The sequence below is a fragment of the Stegostoma tigrinum genome, chromosome 27 (assembly GCF_030684315.1).
Source record: "Stegostoma tigrinum isolate sSteTig4 chromosome 27, sSteTig4.hap1, whole genome shotgun sequence".
Lineage (NCBI taxonomy): Eukaryota > Metazoa > Chordata > Chondrichthyes > Orectolobiformes > Stegostomatidae > Stegostoma > Stegostoma tigrinum.
In genome coordinates, this window is record NC_081380.1 from 45,246,090 (window position 1) to 45,259,069 (window position 12,980).

A 12,980-nucleotide genomic window follows, 5' to 3' on the forward strand; every position below is an offset into this window, starting at 1 on the left:
CCGGGATCAGAGAGAGAGAGAGGAAAAACCGGGATCAGAGAGAGAGAGAGGAAAAACCAGGATCACAGAGAGAGAGAGAGGGGAAAACCGGGATCAGAGAGAGAGAGGAAAAACCGGGATCAGTGAGAGGGGAAAAACCAGGATCAGAGAGGGGAAAAACCAGGATCACAAAGAGAGAGAGGCAAACCGGGATCAGAGAGAGAGGAAAAACCAGGATCACAGAGAGAGAGGAAAAACCGGGATCAGAGAGGGGGAAAACCGGGATCACAAAGAGAGAGAGGAAAAACTGGGATCACAGAGAGAGAGGAAAAACCGGGATCAGTGAGAGAGGGGAAAAACTGGGATCAGAGAGGGGGAAAACCAGGATAAGAGAGAGTGAGAGGAATAACCGAGATCAAAGAGAGGGGATGAACCGGCACTAGAAAGAAAAAAACAGAATTAGAGAGAGGCAAAACCGTGATCAGACAGGGAAGAAAAATCCAGGATTAGAGAGAGAGAAAAACGGGATTGGAGAAACTAAAACCGAGATCAAAGAGAGGAAAAACCGGGATCAAAGAGGAATATTTGGGATCAGAAAGAGAGGAAAAATCGGGATCAGAGAGAAGGGAAAATCCGGGATCAGAGAAAGAGAAAACTGGAATGAGAGAGAGAGAGGAAAAACAGGGATTAGAGAGAGAGGAAAACCCAGGTTCAGAGAGAGGAAAAACCAGGATCAGAGAGGGGAAAACCAGGATCACAGAGAGAGAGAGGCAAACCGGGATCAGAGAGAGAGGAAAAACCAGGATCACAGAGAGAGAGGTAAAACCGCGATCAGAGTGGGGGGAAACCGGGATCACAAAGAGAGAGAGGAAAAACCGGGATCAGTGAGAGATGGGAAACACCGGGATCAGAGAGAGAGGGGAAAACTGGGATCAGAGAGAGAGAGAGGAAAAATCAGGATCAGCAAGAGGGGGAAAAAGCAGGATCAGAGAGGGGAAAAACCAGGATCACAGAGAGAGAGAGACAAACCGGGATCAGAGAGAGAGTAAAATCCGGGATCACAGAGAGAGATGAAAAAACCGGGATCAGAGAGGGGGAAAACCGGTATCACAAAGAGAGAGAGGAAAAACTGAGATTAGAGAGAGAGGAAAAACTGGGATCACAGAGAGAGAGGAAAAACCGGGATCAGTGAGACAGGGGAAAAACCGGGATCAGAGAGGGGAAAAACCAGGATAAGAGAGAAAGAGAGGAAAAACCAGAATCAGAGAGAGGAAAACCAGAATAAGAGAGAGTGAGAGGAAAAACCGGGATCAGAGAGGAATAACCGAGATCAAAGAGAGGGGATAAATGGCACTAGAAAGAAAAATACAGAATTAGAGAGAGGAAAAACTGGGATCAGACAGGGAAGAAAAATCCAGGATCAGAGAGAGACTAAAACCGAGATTAGAGAGAGAGAAAAACGGGATTGGAGAAACTAAAACCGGGATCAAAGAGAGTTGAAAAACCAGGATCAAAGAGGAATACCTGGGATCAGAAAGAGAGGAAAAATCAGGATCAGAGAGAAGGGAAAAGCCGGGATCAGAGAGTGAGTGGAAAAACTAGGATCTGAGAAAGAGAGAACTGGAATGAGAGAGAGGGGAATAACAGGGATCAGAGAGAGGAAAAACCAGGATGAGAGAGAGAGGAAAAACTGGGATCAGAGATGAGAAATCAAGATCAGAAAAAGAGGAAAAACTGGGATAAGAAAGAGAGAGGAAAAACCGAGATCAGAGAAAGAGGAAAACCAAAATCAGAGAGAGGGGGTAAAACCGGGATCAGAGAGAGAGGAAAAACTGGGATCTCAGAGAGAGGGGGGAAAACCGGGATCTCAGAAAGAGAGGAAAAACCGGGATCAGAGAGAGAGAGAGAGGAAAAACCAGGATCAGAGAGGGGAAAACCAGGATCAGCAAGAGAGGAAAAACTGGGATCAGAGTGGGGAAAAACCAGGATCACAGAGAGAGGAAAAACCGGGATCAGAGAGAGAGGGGAAAACTGGGATCAGAGAGAGAGAGAGGAAAAACCAGGATCACAGAGAGAGGTAAAACCAGGATCACAGAGAGAGAGGAAAAACCGGGATCAGCGAGAGGGGAAAAACCAGGATCACAGAGAGAGAGAGGCAAACCGCGATCAGAGAGAGAGGAAAAACCGCGATCAGAGAGGGGGAAAACCGGGATCACAAAGAGAGAGAAGAAAAACCGGGATGAGTGAGATGGGGAAAAACCGGGATCAGAGAGGGGGAAAATCCAGGATCACAGAGAGAGAGGGGAAAACTGGGATCAGAGAGAGAGGGGAAAACCGGGATCAGAGTGGGGAAAAACCAGGATCACAGAGAGAGAGAGGAAAAACAGGGATCAGAGAGAGAGGGGAAAACCGGGATCAGAGAGAGAGAGAGGAAAAACCGGGATCAGAGAGAGAGAGAGGAAAAACCAGGATCACAGAGAGAGAGAGAGGGGAAAACCGGGATCAGAGAGAGAGAGGAAAAACCGGGATCAGTGAGAGGGGAAAAACCAGGATCAGAGAGGGGAAAAACCAGGATCACAAAGAGAGAGAGGCAAACCGGGATCAGAGAGAGAGGAAAAACCAGGATCACAGAGAGAGAGGAAAAACCGGGATCAGAGAGGGGGAAAACCGGGATCACAAAGAGAGAGAGGAAAAACTGGGATCACAGAGAGAGAGGAAAAACCGGGATCAGTGAGAGAGGGGAAAAACTGGGATCAGAGAGGGGGAAAACCAGGATAAGAGAGAGTGAGAGGAATAACCGAGATCAAAGAGAGGGGATGAACCGGCACTAGAAAGAAAAAAACAGAATTAGAGAGAGGCAAAACCGGGATCAGACAGGGAAGAAAAATCCAGGATTAGAGAGAGAGAAAAACGGGATTGGAGAAACTAAAACCGAGATCAAAGAGAGGAAAAACCGGGATCAAAGAGGAATATTTGGGATCAGAAAGAGAGGAAAAATCGGGATCAGAGAGAAGGGAAAATCCGGGATCAGAGAAAGAGAAAACTGGAATGAGAGAGAGAGAGGAAAAACAGGGATTAGAGAGAGAGGAAAACCCAGGTTCAGAGAGAGGAAAAACCAGGATCAGAGAGGGGAAAACCAGGATCACAGAGAGAGAGAGGCAAACCGGGATCAGAGAGAGAGGAAAAACCAGGATCACAGAGAGAGAGGTAAAACCGCGATCAGAGTGGGGGGAAACCGGGATCACAAAGAGAGAGAGGAAAAACCGGGATCAGTGAGAGATGGGAAACACCGGGATCAGAGAGAGAGGGGAAAACTGGGATCAGAGAGAGAGAGAGGAAAAATCAGGATCAGCAAGAGGGGGAAAAAGCAGGATCAGAGAGGGGAAAAACCAGGATCACAGAGAGAGAGAGACAAACCGGGATCAGAGAGAGAGTAAAATCCGGGATCACAGAGAGAGATGAAAAAACCGGGATCAGAGAGGGGGAAAACCGGTATCACAAAGAGAGAGAGGAAAAACTGAGATTAGAGAGAGAGGAAAAACTGGGATCACAGAGAGAGAGGAAAAACCGGGATCAGTGAGACAGGGGAAAAACCGGGATCAGAGAGGGGAAAAACCAGGATAAGAGAGAAAGAGAGGAAAAACCAGAATCAGAGAGAGGAAAACCAGAATAAGAGAGAGTGAGAGGAAAAACCGGGATCAGAGAGGAATAACCGAGATCAAAGAGAGGGGATAAATGGCACTAGAAAGAAAAATACAGAATTAGAGAGAGGAAAAACTGGGATCAGACAGGGAAGAAAAATCCAGGATCAGAGAGAGACTAAAACCGAGATTAGAGAGAGAGAAAAACGGGATTGGAGAAACTAAAACCGGGATCAAAGAGAGAGGAAAAACCAGGATCAAAGAGGAATACCTGGGATCAGAAAGAGAGGAAAAATCAGGATCAGAGAGAAGGGAAAAGCCGGGATCAGAGAGTGAGAGGAAAAACTAGGATCTGAGAAAGAGAGAACTGGAATGAGAGAGAGGGGAATAACAGGGATCAGAGAGAGGAAAAACCAGGATGAGAGAGAGAGGAAAAACTGGGATCAGAGATGAGAAATCAAGATCAGAAAAAGAGAAAAAACTGGGATAAGAAAGAGAGAGGAAAAACCGAGATCAGAGAAAGAGGAAAACCAAAATCAGAGAGAGAGGGTAAAACCGGGATCAGAGAGAGAGGAAAAACTGGGATCTCAGAGAGAGGGGGGAAAACCGGGATCTCAGAAAGAGAGGAAAAACCGGGATCAGAGAGAGAGAGAGAGGAAAAACCAGGATCAGAGAGGGGAAAACCAGGATCAGCAAGAGAGGAAAAACTGGGATCAGAGTGGGGAAAAACCAGGATCACAGAGAGAGGATAAACCGGGATCAGAGAGAGAGGGGAAAACTGGGATCAGAGAGAGAGAGAGGAAAAACCAGGATCACAGAGAGAGGTAAAACCAGGATCACAGAGAGAGAGGAAAAACCGGGATCAGCGAGAGGGGAAAAACTGGGATCAGAGAGGGGGAAAATCCAGGATCACAGAGAGAGAGGGGAAAACTGGGATCAGAGAGAGAGGGGAAAACCGGGATCAGAGTGGGGAAAAACCAGGATCACAGAGAGAGAGAGGAAAAACAGGGATCAGAGAGAGAGGGGAAAACCGGGATCAGAGAGAGAGAGAGAGAGGAAAAACCAGGATCACAGAGAGAGAGAGGAAAAACCAGGATCACAGAGAGAGAGAGAGAGGGGAAAACCGGGATCAGAGAGAGAGAGGAAAAACCGGGATCAGTGAGAGGGGAAAAACCAGGATCAGAGAGGGGAAAAACCAGGATCACAAAGAGAGAGAGGCAAACCGGGATCAGAGAGAGAGGAAAAACCAGGATCACAGAGAGAGAGGAAAAACCGGGATCAGAGAGGGGGAAAACCGGGATCACAAAGAGAGAGAGGAAAAACTGGGATCACAGAGAGAGAGGAAAAACCGGGATCAGTGAGAGAGGGGAAAAACTGGGATCAGAGAGGGGGAAAACCAGGATAAGAGAGAGTGAGAGGAATAACCGAGATCAAAGAGAGGGGATGAACCGGCACTAGAAAGAAAAAAACAGAATTAGAGAGAGGAAAAACCGTGATCAGACAGGGAAGAAAAATCCAGGATTAGAGAGAGAGAAAAACGGGATTGGAGATACTAAAACCGAGATCAAAGAGAGGAAAAACCGGGATCAAAGAGGAATATTTGGGATCAGAAAGAGAGGAAAAATCGGGATCAGAGAGAAGGGAAAATCCGGGATCAGAGAAAGAGAAAACTGGAATGAGAGAGAGAGAGGAAAAACAGGGATTAGAGAGAGAGGAAAACCCAGGTTCAGAGAGAGGAAAAACCAGGATCAGAGAGGGGAAAACCAGGATCACAGAGAGAGAGAGGCAAACCGGGATCAGAGAGAGAGGAAAAACCAGGATCACAGAGAGAGAGGTAAAACCGCGATCAGAGTGGGGGGAAACCGGGATCACAAAGAGAGAGAGGAAAAACCGGGATCAGTGAGAGATGGGAAACACCGGGATCAGAGAGAGAGGGGAAAACTGGGATCAGAGAGAGAGAGAGGAAAAATCAGGATCAGCAAGAGGGGGAAAAAGCAGGATCAGAGAGGGGAAAAACCAGGATCACAGAGAGAGAGAGACAAACCGGGATCAGAGAGAGAGTAAAATCCGGGATCACAGAGAGAGATGAAAAAACCGGGATCAGAGAGGGGGAAAACCGGTATCACAAAGAGAGAGAGGAAAAACTGAGATTAGAGAGAGAGGAAAAACCGGGATCACAGAGAGAGAGGAAAAACCGGGATCAGTGAGACAGGGGAAAAACCGGGATCAGAGAGGGGAAAAACCAGGATAAGAGAGAAAGAGAGGAAAAACCAGAATCAGAGAGAGGAAAACCAGAATAAGAGAGAGTGAGAGGAAAAACCGGGATCAGAGAGGAATAACCGAGATCAAAGAGAGGGGATAAATGGCACTAGAAAGAAAAATACAGAATTAGAGAGAGGAAAAACTGGGATCAGACAGGGAAGAAAAATCCAGGATCAGAGAGAGACTAAAACCGAGATTAGAGAGAGAGAAAAACGGGATTGGAGAAACTAAAACCGGGATCAAAGAGAGAGGAAAAACCAGGATCAAAGAGGAATACCTGGGATCAGAAAGAGAGGAAAAATCAGGATCAGAGAGAAGGGAAAAGCCGGGATCAGAGAGTGAGTGGAAAAACTAGGATCTGAGAAAGAGAGAACTGGAATGAGAGAGAGGGGAATAACAGGGATCAGAGAGAGGAAAAACCAGGATGAGAGAGAGAGGAAAAACTGGGATCAGAGATGAGAAATCAAGATCAGAAAAAGAGGAAAAACTGGGATAAGAAAGAGAGAGGAAAAACCGAGATCAGAGAAAGAGGAAAACCAAAATCAGAGAGAGGGGGTAAAACCGGGATCAGAGAGAGAGGAAAAACTGGGATCTCAGAGAGAGGGGGGAAAACCGGGATCTCAGAAAGAGAGGAAAAACCGGGATCAGAGAGAGAGAGAGAGGAAAAACCAGGATCAGAGAGGGGAAAACCAGGATCAGCAAGAGAGGAAAAACTGGGATCAGAGTGGGGAAAAACCAGGATCACAGAGAGAGGAAAAACCGGGATCAGAGAGAGAGGGGAAAACTGGGATCAGAGAGAGAGAGAGGAAAAACCAGGATCACAGAGAGAGGTAAAACCGGGATCAGAGAGGGGGAAAATCCAGGATCACAGAGAGAGAGGGGAAAACTGGGATCAGAGAGAGAGGGGAAAACCGGGATCAGAGTGGGGAAAAACCAGGATCACAGAGAGAGAGAGGAAAAACAGGGATCAGAGAGAGAGGGGAAAACCGGGATCAGAGAGAGAGAGAGGAAAAACCGGGATCAGAGAGAGAGAGAGGAAAAACCAGGATCACAGAGAGAGAGAGAGAGGGGAAAACCGGGATCACAGAGAGAGAGGAAAAACCGGGATCAGTGAGAGAGGGGAAAAACCAGGATAAGAGAGAGTGAGAGGAATAACCGAGATCAAAGAGAGGGGATGAACCGGCACTAGAAAGAAAAAAACAGAATTAGAGAGAGGAAAAACCGGGATCAGACAGGGAAGAAAAATCCAGGATTAGAGAGAGAGAAAAACGGGATTGGAGAAACTAAAACCGAGATCAAAGAGAGGAAAAACCGGGATCAAAGAGGAATATCTGGGATCAGAAAGAGAGGAAAAATCGGGATCAGAGAGAAGGGAAAATCCGGGATCAGAGAAAGAGAAAACTGGAATGAGAGAGAGAGAGGAAAAACAGGGATTAGAGAGAGAGGAAAACCCAGGTTCAGAGAGAGGAAAAACCAGGATCAGAGAGGGGAAAACCAGGATCACAGAGAGAGAGAGGCAAACCGGGATCAGAGAGAGAGGAAAAACCGGGATCACAGAGAGAGAGGTAAAACCGCGATCAGAGTGGGGGGAAACCGGGATCACAAAGAGAGAGAGGAAAAACCGGGATCAGTGAGAGATGGGAAACACCGGGATCAGAGAGAGAGGGGAAAACTGGGATCAGAGAGAGAGAGAGGAAAAATCAGGATCAGCAAGAGGGGAAAAACCAGGATCAGAGAGAGAGAGAGAGGGGAAAACCGGGATCACAGAGAGAGAGGAAAAACCGGGATCAGTGAGAGGGGAAAAACCAGGATCAGAGAGGGGAAAAACCAGGATCACAAAGAGAGAGAGGCAAACCGGGATCAGAGAGAGAGGAAAAACCGGGATCACAGAGAGAGAGGAAAAACCGGGATCACAGAGGGGGAAAACCGGGATCACAAAGAGAGAGAGGAAAAACTGGGATCACAGAGAGAGAGGAAAAACCTGTATCAGTGAGAGAGGGGAAAAACTGGGATCAGAGAGGGGAAAAACCAGGATAAGAGAGAGTGAGAGGAATAACCGAGATCAAAGAGAGGGGATAAACCGGCACTAGAAAGAAAAATACAGAATTAGAGAGAGGAAAAACTGGGATCAGACAGGGAAGAAAAATCCAGGATCAGAGAGAGACTAAAACCGAGATTAGAGAGAGAGAAAAACGGGATTGGAGAAACTAAAACCGGGATCAAAGAGAGAGGAAAAACCAGGATCAAAGAGGAATACCTGGGATCAGAAAGAGAGGAAAAATCAGGATCAGAGAGAAGGGAAAAGCCGGGATCAGAGAGTGAGAGGAAAAACTAGGATCTGAGAAAGAGAGAACTGGAATGAGAGAGAGGGGAATAACAGGGATCAGAGAGAGGAAAAACCAGGATGAGAGAGAGAGGAAAAACTGGGATCAGAGATGAGAAATCAAGATCAGAAAAAGAGGAAAAACTGGGATAAGAAAGAGAGAGGAAAAACCGAGATCAGAGAAAGAGGAAAACCAAAATCAGAGAGAGAGGGTAAAACCGGGATCAGAGAGAGAGGAAAAACTGGGATCTCAGAGAGAGGGGGGAAAACCGGGATCTCAGAAAGAGAGGAAAAACCGGGATCAGAGAGAGAGAGAGAGAGGAAAAACCAGGATCAGAGAGGGGAAAACCAGGATCAGCAAGAGAGGAAAAACTGGGATCAGAGTGGGGAAAAACCAGGATCACAGAGAGAGGAAAAACCGGGATCAGAGAGAGAGGGGAAAACTGGGATCAGAGAGAGAGAGAGGAAAAACCAGGATCACAGAGAGAGGTAAAACCGGGATCAGAGAGGGGGAAAATCCAGGATCACAGAGAGAGAGGGGAAAACTGGGATCAGAGAGAGAGGGGAAAACCGGGATCAGAGTGGGGAAAAACCAGGATCAAAGAGAGAGAGAGGAAAAACAGGGATCAGAGAGAGAGGGGAAAACCGGGATCAGAGAGAGAGAGAGGAAAAACCGGGATCAGAGAGAGAGAGAGGAAAAACCAGGATCACAGAGAGAGAGAGAGAGGGGAAAACCGGGATCACAGAGAGAGAGGAAAAACCGGGATCAGTGAGAGGGGAAAAACCAGGATCAGAGAGGGGAAAAACCAGGATCACAAAGAGAGAGAGGCAAACCGGGATCAGAGAGAGAGGAAAAACCGGGATCACAGAGAGAGAGGAAAAACCGGGATCAGAGAGGGGGAAAACCGGGATCACAAAGAGAGAGAGGAAAAACTGGGATCAGTGAGAGAGGGGAAAAACCAGGATAAGAGAGAGTGAGAGGAATAACCGAGATCAAAGAGAGGGGATGAACCGGCACTAGAAAGAAAAAAACAGAATTAGAGAGAGGAAAAACCGGGATCAGACAGGGAAGAAAAATCCAGGATTAGAGAGAGAGAAAAACGGGATTGGAGAAACTAAAACCGAGATCAAAGAGAGGAAAAACCGGGATCAAAGAGGAATATCTGGGATCAGAAAGAGAGGAAAAATCGGGATCAGAGAGAAGGGAAAATCCGGGATCAGAGAAAGAGAAAACTGGAATGAGAGAGAGAGAGGAAAAACAGGGATTAGAGAGAGAGGAAAACCCAGGTTCAGAGAGAGGAAAAACCAGGATCAGAGAGGGGAAAACCAGGATCACAGAGAGAGAGAGGCAAACCGGGATCAGAGAGAGAGGAAAAACCGGGATCACAGAGAGAGAGGTAAAACCGCGATCAGAGTGGGGGGAAACCGGGATCACAAAGAGAGAGAGGAAAAACCGGTATCAGTGAGAGATGGGAAACACCGGGATCAGAGAGAGAGGGGAAAACTGGGATCAGAGAGAGAGAGAGGAAAAATCAGGATCAGCAAGAGGGGAAAAACCAGGATCAGAGAGAGAGAGAGGGGGGAAAACCGGGATCAGTGAGAGGGGAAAAACCAGGATCAGAGAGGGGAAAAACCAGGATCACAAAGAGAGAGAGGCAAACCGGGATCAGAGAGAGAGGAAAAACCGGGATCACAGAGAGAGAGGAAAAACCGGGATCACAGAGGGGGAAAACCGGGATCACAAAGAGAGAGAGGAAAAACTGGGATCACAGAGAGAGAGGAAAAACCTGTATCAGTGAGAGAGGGGAAAAACTGGGATCAGAGAGGGGAAAAACCAGGATAAGAGAGAGTGAGAGGAATAACCGAGATCAAAGAGAGGGGATAAACTGGCACTAGAAAGAAAAAAACAGAATTAGAGAGAGGAAAAACCGTGATCAGACAGGGAAGAAAAATCCAGGATTAGAGAGAGAGAAAAACGGGATTGGAGAAACTAAAACCGAGATCAAAGAGAGGAAAAACCGGGATCAAAGAGGAATATCTGGGATCAGAAAGAGAGGAAAAATCGGGATCAGAGAGAGGGGAAAATCCGGGATCAGAGAAAGAGAAAACTGGAATGAGAGAGAGAGAGGAAAAACAGGGATTAGAGAGAGAGGAAAACCCAGGTTCAGAGAGAGGAAAAACCAGGATCAGAGAGGGGAAAACCAGGATCACAGAGAGAGAGAGGCAAACCGGGATCAGAGAGAGAGGAAAAACCGGGATCACAGAGAGAGAGGTAAAACCGCGATCAGAGTGGGGGGAAACCGGGATCACAAAGAGAGAGAGGAAAAACCGGGATCAGTGAGAGATGGGAAACACCGGGATCAGAGAGAGAGAGAGGAAAAATCAGGATCAGCAAGAGGGGGAAAAACCAGGATCAGAGAGGGGAAAAACCAGGATCACAGAGAGAGAGAGACAAACCGGGATCAGAGAGAGAGTAAAATCCGGGATCACAGAGAGAGATGAAAAAACCGGGATCAGAGAGGGGGAAAACCGGTATCACAAAGAGAGAGAGGAAAAACTGAGATTAGAGAGAGAGGAAAAACTGGGATCACAGAGAGAGAGGAAAAACCGGGATCAGTGAGACAGGGGAAAAACCGGGATCAGAGAGGGGAAAAACCAGGATAAGAGAGAAAGAGAGGAAAAACCAGAATCAGAGAGAGGAAAACCAGAATAAGAGAGAGTGAGAGGAAAAACCGGGATCAGAGAGGAATGACCGAGATCAAAGAGAGGGGATAAATGGCACTAGAAAGAAAAATACAGAATTAGAGAGAGGAAAAACTGGGATCAGACAGGGAAGAAAAATCCAGGATCAGAGAGAGACTAAAACCGAGATTAGAGAGAGAGAAAAACGGGATTGGAGAAACTAAAACCGGGATCAAAGAGAGAGGAAAAACCAGGATCAAAGAGGAATACCTGGGATCAGAAAGAGAGGAAAAATCAGGATCAGAGAGAAGGGAAAAGCCGGGATCAGAGAGTGAGAGGAAAAACTAGGATCTGAGAAAGAGAGAACTGGAATGAGAGAGAGGGGAATAACAGGGATCAGAGAGAGGAAAAACCAGGATGAGAGAGAGAGGAAAAACTGGGATCAGAGATGAGAAATCAAGATCAGAAAAAGAGGAAAAACTGGGATAAGAAAGAGAGAGGAAAAACCGAGATCAGAGAAAGAGGAAAACCAAAATCAGAGAGAGGGGGTAAAACCGGGATCAGAGAGAGAGGAAAAACTGGGATCTCAGAGAGAGGGGGGAAAACCGGGATCTCAGAAAGAGAGGAAAAACCGGGATCAGAGAGAGAGAGAGAGGAAAAACCAGGATCAGAGAGGGGAAAACCAGGATCAGCAAGAGAGGAAAAACTGGGATCAGAGTGGGGAAAAACCAGGATCACAGAGAGAGGAAAAACCGGGATCAGAGAGAGAGGGGAAAACTGGGATCAGAGAGAGAGAGAGGAAAAACCAGGATCACAGAGAGAGGTAAAACCGGGATCACAGAGAGAGAGGAAAAACCGGGATCAGCGAGAGGGGAAAAACCAGGATCACAGAGAGAGAGAGGCAAACCGCGATCAGAGAGAGAGGAAAAACCGCGATCAGAGAGTGGGAAAACCGGGATCACAAAGAGAGAGAAGAAAAACCGGGATGAGTGAGACGGGGAAAAACCGGGATCAGAGAGGGGGAAAATCCAGGATCACAGAGAGAGAGGGGAAAACTGGGATCAGAGAGAGAGGGGAAAACCGGGATCAGAGTGGGGAAAAACCAGGATCACAGAGAGAGGGAGGAAAAACAGGGATCAGAGAGAGAGGAAAAACCGGGATCAGAGAGAGAGAGAGGAAAAACCAGGATCACAGAGAGAGAGAGAGGGGAAAACCGGGATCAGAGAGAGAGAGAGAGAGGAAAAACCGGGATCAGTGAGAGGGGAAAAACCAGGATCAGAGAGGGGAAAAACCAGGATCACAAAGAGAGAGAGGCAAACCGGGATCAGAGAGAGAGGAAAAACCGGGATCACAGAGAGAGAGGAAAAACCGGGATCAGAGAGGGGGAAAACCGGGATCACAAAGAGAGAGAGGAAAAACTGGGATCAGTGAGAGAGGGGAAAAACTGGGATCAGAGAGGGGAAAAACCAGGATAAGAGAGAGAGAGAGAGAGAGAGGAAAAACCAGAATCAGAGAGAGGAAAACCAGAATAAGAGAGAGTGAGAGGAATAACCGAGATCAAAGAGAGGGGATAAACCGGCACTAGAAAGAAAAAAACAGAATTAGAGAGAGGAAAAACCGGGATCAGACAGGGAAGAAAAATCCAGGATTAGAGAGAGAGAAAAATGGGATTGGAGAAACTAAAACCGAGATCAAAGAGAGGAAAAACCGGGATCAAAGAGGAATATCTGGGATCAGAAAGAGAGGAAAAATCGGGATCAGAGAGAAGGGAAAATCCGGGATCAGAGAAAGAGAAAACTGGAATGAGAGAGAGAGAGGAAAAACAGGGATTAGAGAGAGAGGAAAACCCAGGTTCAGAGAGAGGAAAAACCAGGATCACAAAGAGAGAGAGGCAAACCGGGATCAGAGAGAGAGGAAAAACCGGGATCACAGAGAGAGAGGAAAAACCGGGATCAGAGAGGGGGAAAACCGGGATCACAAAGAGAGAGAGGAAAAACTGGGATCAGTGAGAGAGGGGAAAAACTGGGATCAGAGAGGGGAAAAACCAGGATAAGAGAGAGAGAGAGAGAGAGAGGAAAAACCAGAATCAGAGA